We start from the raw sequence: 24,880 nt of genomic DNA on the forward strand, positions 1-24,880 counted from the left end.
TACAATGGAAAATGTTCATAAGCTGCCAAGTTAAAAGTCAATATTTCTAGATTTAATAAGAAGTGTTTGTTTGCATGCATGCTAAGTTGCTTCAGTCATACCCAACTCTTTGTGATCCTATGGACTGTAGCCCACCAGGCTCCTGCATCCATGGGGTTTTCCATGCAAGAATACTGGAGTGGGTTTTCATGCCCTCCTCCAAGAAGTGATTGCTTGTATCTTTTCAAACATTACTTTAAATCTGTTCAGTTCAGTTCAGTCGCTCAGTCGTGTCCGACTCTTTGCGACCCCATGAATCACAGCACACCAGGCCTCTCTGTCCATCACCCACTCCAGGAGTTCACTCAAATTCATGTCCATCTAGTCGGTGATGCCATCCAGCCATTTCATCCTCTGTCGTCCCTTTCTCCTCCTGCTCCCAATCCCTCCCAGCATCAGAGTCTTTTCCAATGAGTCAGCTCTTCTCATGAGGTGGCCAAAGTACTGGAGTTTCAGCTTCAGCATCATTCCTTCCGAAGAAATCCCAGGGCTGATCTTCTTCAGAATGGACTGGTTGGATCTCCTAGCAGTCCAAGGGACTCTCAAGAGTCTTCTCCAACATCACAGTTCAAAAGCATCAATTCTTCGGCTCTCAGTCTCCTTCACAGTCCAACTCTCACATCCATGCATGACCACAGGAAAAACCATAGCCTTGACTAGACGGACCTTAGTCAGCAAAGTAATGTCTCTGCTTTTGAATATGCTATCTAGGTTGGTCATAACTTTTCTTCCAAGGAGTAAGCATCTTTTAATTTCATGGCTGTAGTCACCATCTGTTAGGACTCTTTTTTTTTTTCCCCTGTAACTCTTTTCTCCATTTAATAGATTATTATACAATTTTTATTTTCTTTTAGCATTTGCTTTTGGACCACATTGTAATTTTTTTTAGAATGATTATATCTCATTTGGATTATTTTTTGGGGAAACTTTTGTCCAGATATTATTAATAGAATTTTTTTATTGAGGTTTACTTTAATATTATTTCCTCATTCTGTGACCTATAAGAGTAAGATTAATGATGAGGATTGACCTTAGTGGTCTCCCAACCTGTCCCAATCACTTTATTCAATTCCACATATTATCTAGAATTAAATTTCACAAAAAAAGAGAGTATAGATTCTTACACCTAATAGCTAAGATCATCGAGATTCAAAAAGTTTAAATATTTTTATAAATGTTTGAGCAAAGTCACTCGGATGCCAAAATTTACAGCTTCCCCATAGCCAAGTGCTATGTATATCTCCAGCAGATTCAGCAAACCTGTATTTTGAGACTACAGCTTAATTTTCTGTCCTTTCCAAGGTATGTATGCCTGACAGCATTTTAAAGTTGAATATACTCACAGTATATATTGAATACCTGGAGGAAGAAAAGAATCTATCTTTACATATTACTCCATGCACATCAGAAGATCAATCTGTCAAAGTATTATATATATAAGATAAACAATGAGCTAACCTATTTAAACAAACAAACACTTTGCTCTGGAGAGGTCAAAATACTGAAACTGATGACCCAGTAGGCACTCTCTCTTCATTTCTTCATTTTTTTCTTCCACAAAGCACTTTGTATTGTAATACATGTCCTTGGAGAAACTATGCGTTTAATACTTAGTCTATTTAATATTTTAACTCTGAGCTATTGTTCACTGAGGCAGAAATTTGGACACTGAAGTCATACAACTAAATCCTATTAGAAGTCTAGGGAATCTACTTAAAATTTCAGAATGTTGATCTGGGCCATTTGCAGTGAATTGCAATGAAGCAGAAAATACATTTTAGAGTTTGCTGTATTAGAGATAATGGAACAACTTTGCTCAAGAACAGAGATAATTTAAATATTTCTTTTGTTTCATATACAAGCCCCCTGTATGTTTCAGAGTAACTTTTATTGTACAGTGCTTATCTCTGAGATTTTAATGTGACTATGACATTTTACTAGCTTCAAATGCCTATTCCCTGTATTTATTATTATAAAACTCTTACCATTTCTATGAAACTAGTTTTCCTTTTTGTTGTTGTTTTCTTGACTTCCGTGTGCAAGACAGATCTTGACCTCTCACTGTGTCACTGCTCTGTTGAGATAGCTGTCAAATATTTGCAGCTGTGCTCTGAATGCTTCATTTATTCAGTATCTCTGCCTCACTGTTTTCCATGTTTTTAATGGCATTATCTCAGCTTAATCCATTGGCAGTGTGGATTAAATTAGTTCCATAGATGTGTGAAAGGAGAAGTGAAGGGAAAAGACGATAATCAAAAAATGAGAGAGGTTTTGGAGTTTTATTGGTTGTGGATTTCCAAAGTAAAAATTTGGGAATTCTTTCAGAATGGGTTAGATGGGATTTTTACATACCAATTATAGTGCCATTTAGCTTTGTCATACATCCAGGTCAAGGATAGTGCTATTGACCTGAAACAAATATACTGCCAATATTTGTTCAGCAAAGACAGATTTATTCAGGATCAGCAGATTACTGAAATTTGGAGTCTACAACCATTTTGAGTCAAATGCAAGTTCCCAGTGGGGCAAGGGAAGGAGAATGTTTTTACAGAGAGGAAAAGGAATTTGGGAGGGCCATATAAACAGAGAGTCTATGACTTTTCATTGGCTGAGTCCTCACCAGAAAAAAGGAGACTTTCTTTCTCCTTTGGGATTGGCTACTGTCAGAAGGCTTGAGACCTACCCCTCTGGTCTCCAAATTCTATTTAATTTAGGCTTCTGTTTATTAATGTTTTTACAGCAAAATAGTTTACCTATAAATTACAATTTGATTTTGAAGAATTTATAAATAGTAACGCAACTCTGGCTTCAATGCCTAAGGTGAAGAATTTATTGTTCTTATATTATAAACAGAAAACCTAGGAAGTATCCATAAAACATTCTAAGACACTTTCTAAGATGGGCATTTGTAGTTTGTCTTCAAGTTTTTATGTCATCCAATCAATACGTTTTTATGGAACTCACCTCATGACGACTTAAGTGGAGAATCTGCTTATTCAGTTTACTCTGTCACCAGGTACATCTCACATTCCTATGAAGTAAGCTAAGCTTTGTTTATCCAATGTGTTTATAATATGTGTATACTGTGTACGTGCTAAATGCAGTGAGTTTTCAAAGTTAACAAAAAGCCTCTAGTCTCAAAGATTCTATAATTTAGTGGAAAGTTTTGATAGAATTTACTCAACAGATTTATTTTCTACCTTACTTGATCATTCTTCTCAAAAATACCTGTATATTTATTATAGTCTGTGTTTCTTTATTTTAGCTTTCAGTTTTCCCAACTCTACTCTCTCTTTATATATAAATTGAAACTAGGTACTTTGCTCAGCCTACCTCTAATGATAACATGATTTATCCTCTAGCTATCCTTATAAATGTCATTCTGCTATCTTCATCAACATGATTTGTGACTCTACTATTCTGGAAATTCTTGTCCAGGTAGATAAAAATTTCTGACTTTATTGCTCATTTCAGAAACTTCCCCAAGCCTCGTTTACATAAGCATCAAGATGTTCAACTTTTCTATCTATAGTATCACATGTTAACTCCAAGATTGTTCAAACCTTGTCAAGTTGTGTAAGTATTTTTTGAAAGCCATGATTTAACAACCTTGGAGGCCCACAGAGACCTAATCAAGCTCTTTATCCTTGTTAAAGCCCAAGAACTTTAACACAGAAACTGTACTTCTCTTGGCTTTCTGGCTTGAGTGCCTCTTGAAACACTGTGATGACAGTTAATTAATTTTGTTGGGTCCAAGTTTCATTTTTTAGTAGTAAATCTCAAATACTAAATAAATTTTGTAATCTTGGGTCAAATAACAAACATATCTACATGAAAAGGAATTAAGTTAAACAAACAAAAAACTTTTACAATTCCTTTGATTATCAGATCAGATGTGAAAATCCCTTTGTGTTAGGACACTCTTATTGTTTCTCTCTGTCTTTGTCCTTTTTATTATTTGTTATAAGAGGAAAGTACGTACGAAGAAAGACAGACAAACACCAATAAGCCCACTCTTCAAGCCAAATTTAATGAATGAAAAATCTTACACCAGCATTCCTCAGTTAAGCTACCTCAGATCACTTAACAAAAATTTACAGACTGTCAGTAGTCATGTTTTGTTTTGTTGGTAAATATTTAAATCTAAGAGAGCTCTCTATTTTGCAATGCTCTCTTTCTGACACAAAGTGAAAATTATTTGGGCAAGAAGTTGAAAATACCAAGAAGAGTTTCAAATAACCTAAATGTATCTATTTCAGTCTAAGTTTTAGTCCTAACCCTTTCCAGAACCAATTGTTAATTTATAAATGCATTTATACTTTAACCCACCCTGGATACCTGTTATTTAAATCACATAATCTCACTATTGACAATTTAGAATTATAGCTGCCAATTGGAGAAACTTGAAGAGACAAACTTTATTTCCTGAAGAGTATCTTAGAATTGAAAAGGATCAACAACATTTCAAATATTAAATATAAATGTTTAATTTTTTCAGAGAATAGTCTGTACTATTGGAAATGAAAGTTACATTTTTTAATTAAATTCACAAAGTTATAAAACCATTACCAGAAAATAAGTCTAGAATATTTTAATCAGCCTTCCAAAAACTTTATGTACTCCTGTTTTTCTTCCCCCCTAGCAATTGCACTCATCTCACATGCTAGTAAAGTAATGCTCAAAATTTTCCAAGCCAGGCTTCAGCATTACGTGAACCGAGAACTCCCTGATGTTCAAGCTGGTTTTAGAAAAGGAAGAGGAACCAGAGATCAAATTGCCAACATCCGCTGGATCATGAAAAAAGCAAGAGAGTTCCAGAAAAACATCTATTTCTGCTTTATTGACTATGCCAAAGCCTTTGACTGTGTGGATCACAATAAACTGTGGAAAATTCTGAAAGAGATGGGAATACCAGACCACCTAACCTGCCTCTTGAGAAATCTGTATGCAGGTCAGGAAGCAACAGTTAGAACTGGACGTGGAACAACAGACTGGTTCCAAATAGGAAAAGGAATGTGTCAAGGCTGTATATTGTCACCCTGCTTATTTAACTTACATGCAGAGCACATCATGAGAAATGCTGGACTGGAAGAAACACAAGCTGGAATCAAGATTGCCAGGAGAAATATCAATAACCTCAGATATGCAGATGACACCATCCTTATGGCAGAAAGTAAAGAGGAGCTAAAAAACCTCTTGATGAAAGTGAAAGAGGAGAGCGAAAAAGTTGGCTTAAAGCTCAACATTCGGAAACTAAGATCATGGCATCCGGTCCCATCACTTCATGGGAAATAGATGGGGAAACAGTGGAAACAGTGTCAGACTTTATCTTTTTGGGCTCCAAAATCACTGCAGATGGTGACTGCAGCCATGAAATTAAAAGACACTTACTCCTTGAAGAAAAGTTATGAGCAATCTAGATAGCATATTCAAAAGCAGAGACATTACTTTGCCGACTAAGGTCCATCTAGTCAAGGCTATGGTTTTTCCTGTGGTCATGTATGCATGTGAGAGTTGGACTGTGAAGAAGGCTAAGTGCCAAAAAATTGATGCTTTTGAACCGTGGTGTTGGAGAAGACTCTTGAGAGTCCCTTGGAATGCAAGGAGATACAACCAATCCATTCTGAAGGAGATCAACCCTGGGATTTCTTTGGAAGGAATGATGCTAGAGCTGAAACTCCAGTACTTTGGCCACCTCATGAGAAGAGTTGACTCATTGGAAAATACTTTGATGCTGGGAGGGATTGGGGGCAGGAGGAGAAGGGGACGACAGAGGATGAGATGGCTGGATGGCATCACGGACTCGATGGACATGAGTCTGAGTGAACTCCGGGAGTTGGTGATGAACAGGGAGGCCTGGCGTGCTGCGATTCATGCGGTCACAAAGAGTCAGACACGACTGAGCGACTGAACTGAGCTGAACTGAACTGAGCTCCACCCCACCACTGACTTTCCCAGCCCCTAGGCAAACAATAATCTCCTTTCTATCTCAATATAGTTGAATGTTTTGGACATTTCATTAAAATTGAATCATGTAGTGTGTAATTTTTTGTTACTCTTTGCTCTCACGTTGCATGTTTTCAAGATTCATTTATGTTGAAGCATGTATCAGAAATTCATTTTTTCTTGCTGAGTAATATTTCATTGTATGGTGTGTTTATGCATTCAATGGTTTGGTGTTGCTTTCACTTTTAGTATATTAATACTATGAATATATGTATGCAATTATTTGCATAGACATATGCTTTAATATCTCTTTCATTTATACTTAAAAGAGTGAATTTTTTAGGTCATGTGGTAACACCATCTTTGCCATTTTGAGAAACTAAAAAACTATTTTCCAAGTAATTTGAAGCATTTTGCATCTTCAACAATAGTGCAGGAACATTCCTGTTTCTGCACACTCTCAGTAGCACTTGTATTGTCTGTCTTTTTTATTGCATATGAGCATGCTCATATCCACTAAATATATGTGAAATGTCATTTCATTGTTGCAAATCTACATTCTCTTTATGAAATAATCATGAACATCTTTTTTCCTTTTTTGTCTTTGTCCTATGTATATGACTTATTTGCCAAACTGAAGTCATCCATTTTTAATGAGGTTGTATATATTTTGTATTATTAGATTGCAAGAGTTCCTTATAAGGAACCTCTTAAGGGAGATATTTTAATATCTGTCTGTCTTCCTTACAGCTCTATACTCAAAAATAGAACCGTATATTTCACAATTGCAGGTCTGCTTTCTCCAGTGTTCTTTTGGATCACAATAACTATATCCATTTGCTTCTTCCTAAAGAAATCATCAATCTATATGGTTCAGGTGGTCTCTTGAGGTTCTCTCTTGAATTCACAAGTTTTCAAATGGGACCACCAGTACCTGAAATTTCCATATGTTTCTACTCTTATACAGCAGGTGGATGATCTTTGTTATATTCTAATAATGAGGTGAAATCTAAGACTGATTACATCTATCAGCTTAATGTTTTATCACCCATAAGGCATACGATTTTCAAAGAAAGCTATAATTTTGTCCCAATAAAATGGTTTTCCTATGACAAGATTTATACTATAATGTTAAACTCCTACACTGTTAAAAGACCATACACTGATTAAAACTTTCCCAGGCCTGTAACTAAAAGACAATTAAGAGGATTCCGGTGCCTTAATGACAATTGCAGACAATTAATTACCAAATGATATTAAATTGTCACACCACTATATAAATTAACCATGTTGTTAGCAACTCCATCTCTTCCCAGAGAACCTCAATACAAATGTGTGCTCAGTTGCTCAGTTGTGTCCAACCTCTCGATGCCATGTACTGTGGCCTTCCAGTCTCCCTTGTCCATGGAATTTTCCAGGCAGGAATACTGGAGTGGGTTGCCATTTTCTACTCCAGGGGATCTTCCTTTAAAAGTTAAAATTGGCTCTTTAATCATTTTCTGCTCTCCTTACTGTGAACATTAAGTAATAACATCAGAAATACATCCACTGAGCCCAAATTTCATCTTATCCATCTTCCTAGATTATGTATGAGAACTGGTTAAGTATTTTAGTTACCATATGTTGATCTCACTTGCTCCTTACTTCACTGACCTCTGTAATAAGAGTACAAACATGAGTGTACACATTCTTCTGTTTCTTCCCTGCTTATATTCAAGCTGCTGAGTTCTATCAGAGTAAATCATAATGCATGACAGATAGGTACTACTATTATTTCATCACAGGAACATCAGAATGGTAAAAGGGCAAAGAAGGTTACCTGCCGTGTCAATACATTGTGGCCATCTAGTCATCAGCCATTGCAGTTGCTTCCTAAGGTGCCCCTGATGGAATTAAGAATGGAGAAATGCAGAATAATGGCCCTCTATAGTTAAGGTACATATCAAGTTAATAATTTCAATAAGCTCAGACTCTTACTTCTTCTCATAAATAGGAAAGCACTAAAATCATTAACTTGAGATGACTGAAGCTTTGTTTGTTTTTGTTTTGTTTTGTGACTAGCAGCAGTATTTTGATGTTCAACTACTGTTTTTTGTTTTTTCTAAAACTTCTTCATCTCCTGGCTCCTCCCTTATCTCTTGAGACTAGTCCTGCAAAACCAAAAAAAGACTGATTTCCCAGGCAATAGCCCACAATAAGGCTATAGGGGATTCCCAGGTAGTGCAGTGGTAAAGAATCTACATGCCAATGCAGGCAACACAGGACATGCATGTTCAATCCCTGGCTTGGGAAGAGCCTCTGGAGTAGGAAATGGCAACTCATTCCAGTATTCCACAGAAAATTCCATGGACAGAGAAGCCTGGGGGGCTATATTTCATGGGGTCGCAGAGTCAGATGTAACTGAGCAACTGAGCACAATAAAGCACAATTTCCAACTTTTAGGTTAGATCTTTTCATGTAACTTTAGTGTTTTCATTTGATAGCCTTCATGAATTTTTACTTTTATACTCCACAGAATTGTGAATAACAGTAAAATCCCTAACACATCTCAGAGTTGATGACTAAAATTTTCTACAATATAAAATTTCAAAGATGTAATTTCTGGAGTACTGTATATTATAAGCATTAAATAAATTTTAATTAAAATTTTAGAGTGGGGCTTCCTTGATAGCTCAGTTGGTAAACAATTAGCCTGCAATACAGGAAACCTGGGTTTAATCCCTGGGTTGGGAAGATTACCTGGAGAAGGGAGAGGCTACCCACTCTGGTATTCTGGCCTGGGGAATTCCATGGACTGTATAGTCCATGGGGTCGCAAATAGTCAGACATGATTGAGCAGCATATTTATTTTGTTCAATATTAAGAAAATGTCCATCATAAGAACTAATTGACAAGGACTGCCTCCATAGTCAAAGAGATTATGTTTGAATCAGACTTATTTTCTGTCAGAAAATAACACTTCATTTTTCAACTCTCATACAAATTTTAATATGACCCTGAATAACAAGCACATTACTTCTGAACTCTGATTATAATATAGCTATCCACTAACTAACGCATAAAGTCTTATGTGATTTTCTCATTTTTATGTAATCAATTACTATCCCCTAAATATTTATTTCTTTATTATAATAGACATCTTATTGAGAAGCAAACTGGTGTTTTGTGTGTCATAGAAATCTCCAGAAATGCACTATGTTACCTTTGGTATGAGTATTGTGCTTTTTGTTTGTTTTGGTTTGGTTTTCAAAGAAAAAGGATGATTTTGAAAGAGATGTTGGGAAATAAGAATTAAAAAAGCAATACTCAAATTTGTTTTAGAAAAAATATAGAAAAAATTAAATGCTAAAAATCGATTCACTTGAAATTGTCTCTGGCAACTTATGATCACAGAAGTCTTGGATTTATCATGATATATATGCTTTGAAGATCACAGCAATCCTACAACATTAGTTAATAGTTTTGTTGATCCACCAACAATAATTTTTTTGACACTTTGCTATCCTTAAATCTTATTCCAATGGTGACTCTATTCTATGTAAAGTCTGTTAATTTCTTTTTGATACATTTATTTTTAATATAACATGTTTAGTGTAATATATTTCTTGGCTAGAAATGGTATTCTTTTAAAATTATCTTTGAATACTTCTTCTCTTACTTTTTACACATTATTTTGCAATTCAACATCTAGAATAAATCTTTATTTCCATATTTATAAATTTTAAGAATAATTTCACCACTATAAAAATAAAAACACTATTTTATTTTATACCTTTCAAAATGCCTAGGAGACTACCCTCTTCCTCTCAGGAAGTTATATCAAGAAATCCTTGCATTGTTTTGTTTTGCGAAAAGGAAAACAAACAAACAAAAAAAAAACAAGATACTAGATATTAAGTCACATATTTAACCATGTTTTCAGTGAAGTTGAAACTAAGTGCACACAGACAGATGACTCTTTCTGCTGCAGCACATTCAAGATGTTCATCCTTTAATAAAAGAGGAATTTTCATAATACATTTTCCAAACTTACTTAGTAGCATTAAGAATGAATGAAATTTATTGGCTAGAGTTGAAATTTTATTGACCTGCTAAATTGAGTTGATGAATTAGGAAATCACAAGATATTTAATAGAGCACATTAAATTTTTTGAAATGTTCATATTTGCAAAAGACCAACTTTAGTACTCTAGTGATCAATTATAGACATACAGAGATATTACTAAAGCCAAGCTTAGGATCATCTTAATTACTTTGAGGGAAATATGTAATAAAATATATACCTGTATTTTTAAAATGTACTGTCCTACTTCATTACGTATAACTTACCCAGCACCAAATCAGTATACCTTTATTGTTAAAATCCAAACATTGCAATTGGGAATGGATAAATTTAGATATGACATCAACTGAATGTGATAGAGACCAAATATAAGAGAAAAAGTTTTTAAAGGAAAATAAATTCTCTGACACATAAAAGTGTGAGCAGCTTCATGAAGTCATCTAGAATCCAGCTCTCTCTGTATCTGACTTCACCGTCTCTATGGAATGTCTCTTACTTACCTAGTACAAGATGGCTGACCACCTGTTTTTTATAGCACCAACAGGAAGGCAAGAAAGAGAAGTTAAAAGGCAGAATCCTACCTACTAAAGAAACAACCAGGAAATTGCACACATTAATTTCACTTGCATCTCTTGCCAGAATATAGACACAGGTTACAAAAAAAAAAAAAAAAAGATAAGAGGCATGTATTGTGTATTTTGAATAGCTTATGTACCAAATAAATGTAGTACTATGGAAAAAGGGAAAAACAGATTTGGGAATAAGACTAGCAGATTGTACAGTTTGGAGGATAGAAGGTTAGCTCTAGATGACAAATCTAACATGGCAGAAAAGCCATATGTTGAAAATTTTAAGTATATTTTCATATATTTATTTATATACTTTAATCTTTTAAAAGAATCAGTGTTTTGTAGTAGAATTTTTATAAACATGTTTTACAATAAATGTTCAGAAGCAAGAATGCTTTAAACTCATTGAAAATTTTCTGATGGATATCTGTTTTATTTTCTTTAAACACAGATAAAAGTCTAATCAAAACTCTAGATTGGATTTGCAAGGTTATATAAGAAATTAAATGAAATCACTTTTATTGAACAAATAATTGTACTCTAAAAAACTGGTATGTACTCTAAAAATCCATTACATATTTATTAAGTGTCACAATGCATCATGTATATTGAGATATATTAGGAAAGTTATGACCAACCTAGGTAGCATATTCAAAAGCAGAGATATTACTTTGCCAACAAAGGTCTGTCTAGTCAAGGCTATGGTTTTTCCAGTGGTCATGTATGGATGTGAGAGTTGGATTGTGAAGAAAGCTGAGCACCAAAGAATTGATGCTTTTGAACTGTGGTGTTGGAGAAGACTCTTGAGAGTCCCTTGGACTGCTAGGAGATTCAACCAGTCCATTCTAAAGGAGATCAGTCCTGGGTGTTCTTTGGAAGGAATGATGCTGAAGCTGAAACTCCAGTACTTTGGCCACCTGATGTGAAGAGTTGACTCATTGGAAAAGACTCTGATTCTGGGAGGGATTGGGGGCAGGAGAATGAGACGACAGAGGATGAGATGGCTGGATGGCATCATCGACTCAATGGACATGAGTTTGAGTGAACCCCGGGGGTTGGTGATGGACAGGGAGGCCTGGCGTGCTGCGATTCATGGGGTCGCAAAGTTGGACAGGACTGAGTGACTGAACTGAACTGAACTAAACTGAAGCAAAATTATTGCTTTCATAAAAATTACATTCTGTTAGGAGGCCTTTCAATGTAAATATTCAGTAATCATGTTAATAAATTCATCATTACAATTTAGGTTTGTACTATTATGTTATGGAAACTAAACTGTGCATTAAGTGGATAAAGAAAATCTTCATTAAGGTAATGTTCACAGCTTTTCTTGACAGGCTATTCTTTTATTATTATAATTATTTATGCTGTATCATGTCATCTGCTATAAGTGACAGTTTTACTTCTTCTCTTCCAATTTGGGTGTTTTTATATATTTTTCTTGTCTGATTGCTATGACTTAACTTCCAATATTATGTTAAAGAGAAGTGGCAAGTGTGGGCATCCTTGTCTTGTTCCTGATTTTAGAGGAATGATTCAGCTTTTCATGTGTTGATGTTAGCTATGGATTTGTCATAAATGACCTTTATTATATGGAGATATGTTTCTTCTATACCAACTTTGATTAGAGTTTTTGGCATGAATGAATGCTGATATTTGCCAAATGCTTTTTCTTCATCTATTGAGATGATCATATGATTTTCATCCTTCTTTTTGTTAATGTGGTGCATCACATTGATTATTATAAGAATATTGAGCTATTCTTGGATCCCTAGAATAAACCACATTTGATCATAGTGTATGAAACCTTTTTATATATTGTTGAATTTGGCTTGCTAACTTTGATGAGGGCTTTCGCATTTCTATTCATACAGGCTATTCTTTGAACGTGATTTTTAATCTTAGATTTAAAGACAGAGGAATAGAAAAAACCTATTACTTAAGGAGCTAAATATACTGTGCAGGCAAGAAGTGTTAGGTCAGAACTCCTCAACCTGACTCCAGAGACTCCTTCTCATTTCCAAGTGGTCAGAGCATTGCAGTGAGGTTGCCTCCCAGTCACTTTTGTCTCTATTCTCCACCCACAAGTGTGTGCTTGAGGTCATCCTTTATAGAACTGCATTGTACACTGGGTTGCACCCTATTGAATGGCAGAGGATGTCTTTTTTTTTTTTTCCTTTTAACTTTTATTTCATATTGGAGTTGTGTGTATGTGTGTATTCTCAGTCATGTCTGACTCTTTTGTGACCCTAGGGACTGTAGCCTGCCAGGCTCCTCTGTCCATGGGATTACCCAGGCAAGACTGCTGGAGTGGGTTGCCGTTTACTCCTCCATGGGATCTTCCTGATCTAGAAATCAAAACTACATCCTCTCTTGCATCTCCTGCACTGATGGATGGATTCTTTACCACTGGGCCACCTAGGAAGCCCTGTTGGTTAACAATATCATATTATTGATACATGTATAACAAAGTGATTCAGTTATACATGTATTTATTATTTGTCAAATTCTTTTCCCATTTAAGTTATTACAGAATTAAGTTATTACAGAATCCCTTACAATAGGTCCTTATTGGTTATCAATTTTAAATATAACAATGTTTATGGGTAAATTCCAAACTCCCAGTCTATCCCTTCCCCCTTCACCTTTCTCTCCTGATAACCATAATAAGCTTCTTCTCTAAATCTGTCTGTTTCTGTTTTGTAAAAAATTTATTTGTATCAATTTTTTTAGATTCCACATATAAGAGCTACATGTACTTATTTGCTTTTCTCTGACTGAACTTTTCTGTAGATCATATTGTGATTATAAGTTGCCTGCAAAATTAAGTTGTAAACCAGAGTAAAACTTTGTGAAGAAGCATAATATTTAATGATTAGTAATATTTCTGTGATTATTAACTTTAAAGAACAACAGTATGATTGCTAAAACATACAGCAATGTTTTCTGGACAGCAAATAAAATCCTGCATATAATTAAAATTATTAAACTATTCAAAAGATGTTTCATTTGTTATATAAAATTTGTTCTACTTTTTACACTTTTAATTTTGCTAGCCTAGTGATAATTTCTGTCTTTATATATGTAATCTGTAGGTAAATGTATATCTATTTGTCTATATAAATATGTATATATCTAAATTTATATATGTAATATATAGATAAAATAGTATATATTTCATCAACTCAGACTACTGAAAGATCAGAAGAAGTCATGTTAAGTACATTTTTTATTTTTTTTTAAAGATGAGCAATTCAAATTGTCTTATGTGTCATTTTATGCTATCTTTTCTCTGAAAATAATGCAAACTGATTAATTTGATTCAGTCTAGTTAGTATTCTCCCACACTTGTTTTTCATGTTCTACAGGAAGCCTTTTAAGCTTAATATACCTAATTATCTAGGCAGTCATTGAATTTGGCAGCAAAAATTTGTATTGGGATTTATTAAAAAAAAATCCTAAAGAATGGAGCTTGAGTTGATATGGAGAAAGAAAAGGATGTGATTTTTTGGACTATCTGATATATCCATTATCATGAGATTTCTCATATCTTTCAAAAATTTGATTTTCTTAGAGCAACTATAGAGAATTGGCAGTTTATTTTATCAAGAGCTAAAAGGCACTTCAGATTCTGAAGTAAATACATAAAGGTCATAAAGAGTTTTCAAACAATGATTCGAAGAGACTTCAATGTGAAGAAGACATTTTTTTTCTTCCTTTCCTCAGAGCTGAGAGCTATTTTTCATGAAATTGGAAGTATATAGTAGATAATAAATAAGTAAAACAGGAAAATATTATTTTCTCCAGTTATACTTGACTAGCAGTTGGTTGGTAAAAATAAATAATTACTTTGAAGTCAAAGTGAAGCTTGTATTGACATCCTTCCAAGACCCAGATTCTCTACCTAGATAAAAGTTGAATTTCTTTTAGGTCCTCTACAAAGTTGTGACAGTTGCATTTATCCATGTTAATTCATTTAATATAGAATTACAATAACCAAGATAGCTCAGAATCATGAGAGGATAAGGTGATTTTATCTATTTATTTATTTATGAGAAAACAGAGAAAAATAAGAGACTCTAGTAGCTAGCCAGCTTCCACTGAAACATAGAGTTTTAACAACCAAAAAATTTAAGCTAGTTGTACTTGGGTTAGCTGTTTTCCATGTGGATCAATGGTAAAGAATTCGCCTGCCAATGTAAAATATGTAGATTGTATCCCTGGGTCGGGAAGATTCCCTGGAAAAAGAAATGACAACTAACTTCAGTACTGTTGCCTGTGAAATTCCATGGACAGAGGAGTTTGGTGGGCTACAGTCCATGGGGTCACAAAGGAGTTGGAAATGACTTAGTGACTAAATAACAACATTTGAGTTAGTTATTGAGAATGAACGACATTTAGAAGCTAAATATGTCCTATTTTAATAGTTATTTTGGATAAAAATATGCATGAATGAAAGAAATAGGAGTTTGAATAAAATTGGGAGCATAACATTTGAGAGCATTCTATTTGAATAAAATTAAGAGTGTAACAATTATATAGGAAAATATTAAGTATGTTGTCATTCATGAATATCTTAAAAAAAAAAAAAAAAAGAGTCACATTTTTAGTCTCAGTCCCAGCATTCTCCCAGCAGTGTCTTACCTTCACATAAGCTGATTTTTCCTTCAGTTCCCAAATTGTCCCCACTGTTGTAGTTTTGAGGAACTTTCTGTATTCCTTGTGGCTAATCAAGTTCTCTTTGTTAAGAGTGAAGCTGCTTAGCTTTTCCAGCTTCTGCCAAAACAAACAGTATCTGGAATAGTCAAAATAGTTTTGAAAAATACAAATGAGAAGGGGTTGGGAAAAGGAAATTTAAAATAACTAAAATAATTACATAATTAAAAGGAAATTTAATATAACTCAGAACTAAGGGAAACAGAATCTTATAGAATGGTACATTTTAAAATTCTGTGTTTTAGTCTAGAACTCTGGATATCTAAGTTAGTCATAGTTTGCAGACTTTTGGGAAAATAAATTGAGAATTATAGTTTAAATAATCATAATCATAACTGATATAGAAAATAAATATAAACCTTTTAAAAGTAACATATGTGTATGCACATATATAGAACTGATGCAATTAAAGAGAAAAATATAATTTATATCAAGTGTATCAAGATGCTGCTACTGCTGCTGCTAAGTCACTTCAGTCATGTTCCACTCTGTGTGACCCCATAGACGGTAGCCCACCAGGCTCCCCCATCTCTGGGATTCTCCAGGCAAGAACACTGCAGTGGGTTGCCATTTCCTTCTCCAATGCATGAAAGTGAAAAGTGAACTTGAAGTCGCTCAGTCGTGTCCGACTCTTAGCGACCCCATGGACTGCAGCCTACCAGGGATTTCCCAGGCAGGAGTACTGGAGTGGGGTGCCATTGCCTTCTTCGTATCAAGATGAGTATTCCCAATTCCACTTAATGGTAGCAAACTGAAATGTTTATCTTAATAGTTAAAATGGTTTTTTCCTCAGAAATTGTCTTCACCTTTTTGTGGCCTCTTTATTTAGGCCTGATTTCAAATTTTCCCAAGTGGCATGCAGAAGCTCATGTGATGGTCATCCAAACATAGGTGAATTGAGGGCATATGTGATCTTTTGTAACGTCTATTTTGTTATGATGCCTAGGGCTGTTTGTTGTAGCTTGTGGACTGAGAAATCAGTTAAAATATTCCAACTGGTAGCACCATGTATTCCATTCTAAACATATTCACGTATGTTCACTCAACTAAATAGAATAAAAGCTCAATCACATAATTAGATAATTTTTAAAAATAGGGTCAATGTTTCCAGAATGTACTGAGACAATAAATGGCTAAACAAACAATAATAGAATCATAAGATTGATCCAACAATATTTACTGGCAATGGATATAGGCAAGTTTGGGCAAACTAAAACCAATAACACCACCAAAAACCCCACAGACAAACAAACAAACAAAAAAAAATACAAACAAACAAAAAAAATATGCAAACACCATTGGTAGATTTTAGCATGTACATGTGGTTAAAGTGAAGTTGTTCAGTTGTGTCTAACTCTGTGACCCCATGGACTGTAGCCTACCAGGCCCCTCCGTCCCTGAATTTTCCAGGCAAGAGTACTGGAGTGGGTTGCCATTTCCTTCTCCATGCATGTGGTTACTTATTATCTATAGGTTAAAACCATAGCATAGTCAGAAAGTCTTTGTTGTCCATCACTGGATCCACAAGTAAACAGTAGTGTAATTTAGGTGAGCAATAAGTGCTAAAAAAATTTGTTGAATGAATGAATGAATAAGTGAATGGATTCTTGTTCCTTGCTTTGTCTTTACATTTAGTATGTACTTAGTTGCTCAGTCATGTCTGACGCTTTACAACCCGGTGGACTTAGCCTGCCAGGCTCCTCTGTCCATGGGGATTCTCCAGGCAAGAATACGGGAATGAGTTGCCATGCCCTCCTCCAGGGGATCTTCCCAACCCAGGGATTGCATTGCAGGTGGATTGTTTGCAGTCTGAGCCTCCAGGGAAGCCCAATCTACACAATAGGGAGGTTTTCTGTGAAAAACTTTGATCTGTTGCAGCAATTTTGTGATTCTACAAATTATTGCTAAAGTCAAGGAGATCATTGGTGCTCCTTTGTGATTTAGATTTACAAGTAGTAGCTTTCTGAGAAATTGCTGCTGCTGAAAATGCTATTCTAAGGCAAGAAACCATGGTTTGTTTGGCAGAGAGCATTTCTACTCTCTCTATAAACATGAAAAAATATTAAAAAGGTTCACCAGATATGAAGGCTATGAGTAATTTTTTATTAACTTGCTTAAAAGTATTTTTGTTTACATTTCTATATGAGAATTTCCTAGTTAAAAGTTGTTAGACAAAATCAGATTTCATATTGATGCCCCTTAACTTTTCCTATAAAAATATTTTAAACTAGATAGTTCTTACTACACAAAGCTTGCGTGGTAAGCAAAATAATGACCTCTCAAGTATATTCATGTCGTACATCCAGAATCTCTGGCAATCTTACATTACATGGCAGAGGGGGATTAAGGTTGCAGATGGCATTAAATTTGCTACTCTACAGATTTTTTTAAATTGGATTACCTTGGATTACCCCAGTGGTCTCAATATAATCACAAGGGATCATAAATTTGGAAAGAGGTAAAGTAGTCAGAATCAGAGAGAAGGCAGAAAAAATAACCCAGAGAAAATGATTCAGCCTGATCTTGCTGCTATTAAAGATGAAGGAATGGGGTGACAGTCAAGGAATGCAGGTGGCCTGTAGATGCTGAAAAAGACACGTCAACGAATTCTTCCCTAGAGCCTACTGAAAGAAGTATAGTAATACAGACCTTAGAGATGACTTTATATCAGTGAGACTCATTCTGGATTCGGACATGGGATTTGTAAAAAAATTAATTTGTGTTATTTTAAGCCATTATGTCTGTGGTAATTTTAAATAGTAGAAAAGAAGCTAATACATAGGTTATTCAATATTAAAATACTTTATAAATAGTACAGATCTCCTGCAACACAAGTGGATTCTTTACCATCTGAGCCACCAGGGAAGCCCAAATAATTTTAATAAATGTTAAATTTTAATATGAGCATACTGACACCTTTGAATTTTATTTCAATATTTTGAAGAGAAAACTGTGAATTAACATCAATGAATTGTTTGCTGATACATTCAAGAGGATATGGTGAATTTATGCTCTGGTAATAATCACCTCTGTTTCAACACGTGCCATTAACTAAACAAATACAGTGGAGTAAAATCCCTAAGACAACTGAGCTATGCTGCTGCTGCTGCTAAGTTGCTTCAGTCGTGTCCGATTGTATGCGACCCCATAGACAGCAGCCCACCAGGCTCCCCCATCCCTGGGATTCTCCAGGCTAGAACACTAGAGTGGGTTGCCATTTCCTTCTCCAATGCATGAAAGTGAAAAGTGAAAGCAAAGTCGCTCAGTCGTGTCCAACTCTTAGCAACCCCATGGACTGAAGCCTACCAGGCTCCTCCGTCCATGGGATTTTCCAGGCAAAAGAGGACTGGAATAGGGTGCTGTTGCCTTCTCTGCAACTGAGCTACAGAAAAAGGAAAATATCTGGAGATGAGAGAACAATCCACTTCCTTCCTCACTGCCCAAAGGCGGAAATGATATTTTAAGCAAACAGATCAACGATCTAAGATTGTGTGGTATGGCACTGGTTTGCCTCCCATAGCAGAAAAGGGATTGAAGCCAGACTCACTGCTTGAAGCTTGAATCTGCTGGGGACTCCATAATAGGCTATATTGTAATAAGAGGCTGAAAAGCTCCTGCCACACTTCCCTCTTTTCAAATATCATGTGCCTTGGTGAGCTCTATGCCTAATGAAGAAGAAAGACACAGACACAAGATTTTCAAATCCAAATATCTCACTTGCACTGAGGATATATCTGCATTTCACCAGTCTCATGTTGGAGTAATGAACCTAAATCACAATTAATTATAAGTCCTATTTCTCAACTTGAGGCCTAGCATACTAAATGGAGGTAATAATGACTTCAACAAGAAAATAAAACTTCACACAGGAAGAGACAAACACAGTGGTGGAGAGAGAAAGACAAAGACAGAGAATAAGATGAAAATAAAAAGTTCTCTTCAAATAATCTTGCAAGCCAAAATTTTAGACCACTTGGGAGAACATAATTCTATGAAACTATTGAGAAAAGAAAGGATTGGAATAGAAATTCACTTTAAAATATAAATTTTCAAAAATAATCTAAATTACAAATACCAAGGATATTCAAAGGAAAAAAAGTGGAGAAACATCTGACAAATAAAAAAAGAAAAGCAAAAGAGAAATTATGAATTAAAAGTTTCAGGGTATTTAATGCCCTTGCTCCCTGTTTCCAGGATGTTCTATGAATTTACTGTGTTTACTGTCCAAGGCTAGCAAACAATGTTTTAGTTTCAATTGGGCAGGCCCATCTATACAGCTACTCGACCTAGGTCCCAGTAACTGCTCCCTTCTTTGCCCTAGTGGAAGCAAAGATGCCCTGCTCTTTCTGTGCATAGGGTACTACAAAATTCCTATATGGACCTTCCAAGCCCTGCCTTTGTAAATATTTTCTTAATTTTTACCTATTCTTACAGTTTGATTTTGACATCTGTTTCATACTGGGAAAGTTACCGATTGAAGAATTGTATTGAAATAGTTTCAGTAATAGTCCTTTTTTTCTTTTTTAAGAGAGCTTCTGAGTTCAGTTGCTTATATATTTGTGGGATGAATGAGTAAACCTTTTTATGTGGGAGATTAGGATACTGTTATCTTGTAACCATAGAAAACAGTTCATGAGCAAAGAAAAAATTGATGACTAAAAATATCTAATTTATAATACAAGTGAAAATTTTAAAGCCTTGTTGGTTGCTTTATCTTCTGTATTTAAAGAACAGAAAAAGTAAGAACCAATGTTAGGATCTTTGAGGATTTCTGAGTCATAACATCAATAATACGCCCCATTCCACCAGGACTCTTAAGTTCTTATAAGGCAGTGACAAGGAAGGAGGGCTTCTTGGAAACATGAAATGAGAACTATTGAAAAGAATCAGATGAGTCTGTGAACCTCAATGTGCCTCAAGCCTGAAATTCCCTTGCCAGACAAACTATTTTTCCTCTCTTTGAAGGAACTAATTTACCCTGAATAACAATTTCTGAGGACTGCCCATGGGGTGGCTGCCTTACAAACCAATGTTATTCAAGATCCAAATCCATGACCCTTCATTACTTCCATTCTTATAGTGATATAGATACCAAACTATCACAGTTACAGAAATATAAACAAAAATATTGAAGATAACCTATAAATGAAAACATATCCCCCAAAATGGGTGTTTGCTTTCATCAGTTTATATAAGTAGAAGTAAGTGTCTCAGCAGGAAATAAGTGGCACACTCAAAATAAAGAATTTGGTGACAATTTAGTAAAGTGAATATTTATAAAGGCTTTCAAGACTTTTTAAAAAGATGCACAGTTACCTCTGTGGTCACTGACTTTTGTTGACAATGGACAATGTTGGATGACAATGCAATGAATTAAGTTTGCTGTGATCAATGGAAATAAAGGGATACAGAGAAGTTGAGGCAAGGTAATAGCTGCTGACCATCAAAGGCAAAGATGATTCCAATGATCAAAATAAGCCATAGTTACAAACACATGAGCTTATCTAACCTATAAGGCATCTGTGAGTGTGGCTAATTAGTCACAGGGTCAAGAGATATATAAGGCATAGAAAAGCTTACCAAGTTGTTGCTTCACATACAAATTGGCAAATAATAAAATAATAATTATTAAAAATAATAAAAATTAAAATTAAAAATTATTATAATTAGAGTATGTTTAAGGAAGTGTTCTATAATACAGCTGCTGCTACACACAATACATTTGTCCTGCTACCATGTATATAGGTGACTAAACATTAGAGAAAGGAAAAGAACCCTTAGGGATTATGAGGTGCTGGCCCTAAAATGATATTAATCTTTAGAAATAAGTGGGCTCTTAATCAGATGAGAGATTTGTAAAGGTTAGATGACAGATGAAGTTCTGGCTTGAATCTGACTAGCAATGGATATAGTGGGACTGCAAATTGTCCCTGTGGTTAATTATCCAGCTTCAGATTACATGATAAATCTTAATATATTTTGCATGTGTCATATTCCCATATTGATTTCTGACCTAGGAAGCATATATATCATTATAGAGTGTGGTTATATGGCAGACAGGTAATAAATGAAGTATTGTGCTCATCTAGACCAGAGTAGGTATATTGAATCTACAGACCACAGTCCCCAGAGTCATATTTACAATAAACACACCAGATAATTCACACATTGTGGTTTGGACCTTTGTTCTGTTGATTAAGAGCTAATGCTTTGAAATGGCTAAGTGAAGTTTTACAATGGATTCCCTCTCCTGATCATGATATTAAATAAAAACAACAGTACTTGCCTGAAGGAATGGCAGAAAATAGATCCTACCTTTAAATGATAAAGGATGCAAGAGTGGTTGAATCCATGATGTCTTAATTTCTGTCTCTGGTCCTTATCCTTGCAAAAACTAGAATGATCCTGAAGGATGAAGTGCACTCTGTATGTTCAAACAGATAATAAGCTAATTGCAGACCCTGTGTCCAAACTGAGTTATTTTCTATAGCTGATAAAGTCTGAGGTACATGGTATATGCCTACTGACTGAGTGAAGAATTTGTGTCTGCCCATATTGCAAAAGAAATGGAAAAACAATTCTCATTCTCTTAGAATGAACAGCAATTTGAAGGTGTACTTGTGACCTAGGGTATTATTAAAGCTTTCCCTCTCTGTCATAATATGATAAAGATCTGGATCCTCTGAACATCCTGAAGAACAGAGCATTGGTCTACCACATGACTGTCATCCTGCTAATCAGAACAGATGAACAGGGAATCCCTGGTATCCCAGTGGTTAGGACCCTGTGCTTCCACTGTAGGGGGGATGGGGGGTATGTGTGATCCTCACTTGGGGATCTTGCAAATTGCATGGCACAGCCCAATAACAAACAAAATAACGGATGAACAGTATTTGTATAGAATGTTAGAGATAAGACACTGGCATAGCAGAGGATGAAGATAAACTCCATAAGGACCCCAAAATTTTTCCATCAGTAGATTTTAGGTGTTAGGTTGATTAGACTATATGCTCTGGGGAAACTCTCATACATATGTACAATTAAAGAGAAAATAAAGCTTGTGCACAATTTTCAATAGTGCAAAGTAGGAAATATCAATGCTGATTTGCAGGAAAATTCACGATACAGTACTTTCGTACAATATTCTAATGGACATTGACCAGAGCACATTTAATTTAGCAGGGGTAAATTCAGCACATAAATTTGAAAGAAAAAATCCTTCAGAACAATATATGCATAACCATATTTCACCTTTAAATATATGAGTTGAAAAAAGTTTTTATGGAACCAATGATACTAAATTATAAAAGAACATACAGTGGAATGATACATCTGAAATTGTGACAGTGGTTACATCTAGAATAAAAGGGAGATATATCAGAAAGTGTATAGGCACATAGGGAACTTCAAATATATCTGTAAAATTTCATTTAGTTAAAACATTAAATCTTAAATACTTATGACATAGCGATAATATTTTATTAAGATAGATTGTTGGTATGCAAATGTCTGTTTCATTGTTTAACATGTTTACTTATATATTTGAAATATGTAATCATAGAAGTACTCTCCAGGTGTTCCAATGGTAAAAAATATGCTTGCTAGTTCAGGGGACACAGGAGACATATGTTCAGTCCCTGAGTTGACCTGATCCCCTGGGGCAGGAAATGGCAACCCACTCCAGTTTTCTTGCCTGGAAAATTCTGTGGAGAGAGGAGCCTGGTGGTCTACAGTCCATGGGGTTGCAGAGTCAGATATGACTGATTGATTGAGCGAGGACACATGCAATCATCTAAATAATAAAAATAAAATATCTTTTTTTAAATCTTTTTTTTTAATTTTATTTTTTTTTATTTTTTAAATTTTAAAATCTTTAATTCTTACATGCATTCCCAAACATGAACCCCCCTCCCACCTCCCTCCCTATAACATCTCTCTGGGTCATCCCCATGCACCAGCCCCAAGCATGCTGCATCCTACGTCAGACATAGACTGGCGATTCAATTCTTACATGATAGTATACATGTTAGAATGTCATTCTCCCAAATCATCCCACCCTCTCCCTCTCCCTCTGAGTCCAAAAGTCCGTTATACACATCTGCGTCTCTTTCCCTGTCTTGCATACAGGGTCGTCATTGCCGTCTTCCTAAATTCCATATATATGTGTTAGTATACTGTATTGGTGTTTTTCTTTCTGGCTTACTTCACTCTGTATAATCGGCTCCAGTTTCATCCATCTCATCAGAACTGATTCAAATGAATTCTTTTTTACGGCTGAGTAATACTCCATTGTGTATATGTACCACAGCTTTCTGATCCATTCATCTGCTGATGGACATCTAGGTTGTTTCCATGTCCTGGCTATTATAAACAGTGCTCTGATGAACATTGGGGTACATGCGCCTCTTTCAATTCTGGTTTCCTCGGTGTGTATGCCCAGCAGTGGGATTTCTGGGTCATAAGGTAGTTCTATTTGCAATTTTTTAAGGAATCTCCACACTGTTCTCCATAGTGGCTGTACTAGTTTGCATTCCCACCAACAGTGTAGGAGGGTTCCCTTTTCTCCACACCCTCTCCAGCATTTATTGCTTGCAGATTTTTGGATCGCAGCCATTCTGAAGGAACCAGACAAGGGTGTCCACTTTCACCGCTACTATTCAACATAGTTCTGGAAGTTTTGGCCACAGCAATCAGAGCAGAAAAAGAAATAAAAGGAATCCAAATTGGAAAACAAGAAGTAAAACTCTCACTGTTTGCAGATGACATGATCCTCTACATGGAAAACCCTAAAGACTCCACCAGAAAATTACGAGAGCTCATCAATGAATATAGTAAAGTTGCAGGATATAAAATCAACACACAGAAATCCCTTGCATTCCTATACACGAATAATGAGAAAGTAGAAAAAGAAATTAAGGAAACAATTCCTTTCACCATTGCAACAAAAAGAGTAAAATACCTAGGAATATATCTACCTAAAGAAACTAAAGACCTATATATAGAAAACTATAAAACACTGATGAAAGAAATCAAAGAGGACACTAATAGATGGAGAAATATACCATGTTCATGGATTAGAAGAATCAATATAGTGAAAATGAGTATACTACCCAAAGCAATTTACAAATTCAATGCAATCCCTATCAAGCTACCAGCCACATTTTTCACAGAACTAGAACAAATAATTTCAAGATTTGTATGGAAATACAAAAAACCTCGAATAGCCAAAGCATCTTGAGAATGAAGAATGGAACTGGAGGAATCAACTTGCCTGACTTCAGGCTCTACTACAAAGCCACAGTCATCAAGACAGTATGGTACTGACACAAAGACAGACATATAGGTCAATGGAACAAAATAGAAAGCCCAGAGATAAATCCACACACATATGGACACTTTATCTTTGACAAAGGAGGCAAGAATATACAATGGAGTAAAGACAATCTCTTTAACCAGTGGTGCTGGGAAAACTGGTCAACCACTTGTAAAAGAATGAAACTAGATCACTTTCTAACACCGCACACAAAAATAAACTCAAAATGGATTA

General features: G+C 35.3%; 1 pseudogene; it reads right to left on the minus strand.

Moving 5' to 3' along the window:
- Positions 1-24,880, minus strand: part of LOC138446794 (protein FAM53B-like) — a 162,695-nt pseudogene that overhangs the window by 129,073 nt on the left and 8,742 nt on the right.

Source organism: Ovis canadensis, chromosome 10, assembly GCF_042477335.2.
Source record: "Ovis canadensis isolate MfBH-ARS-UI-01 breed Bighorn chromosome 10, ARS-UI_OviCan_v2, whole genome shotgun sequence".
NCBI lineage: Eukaryota > Metazoa > Chordata > Mammalia > Artiodactyla > Bovidae > Ovis > Ovis canadensis.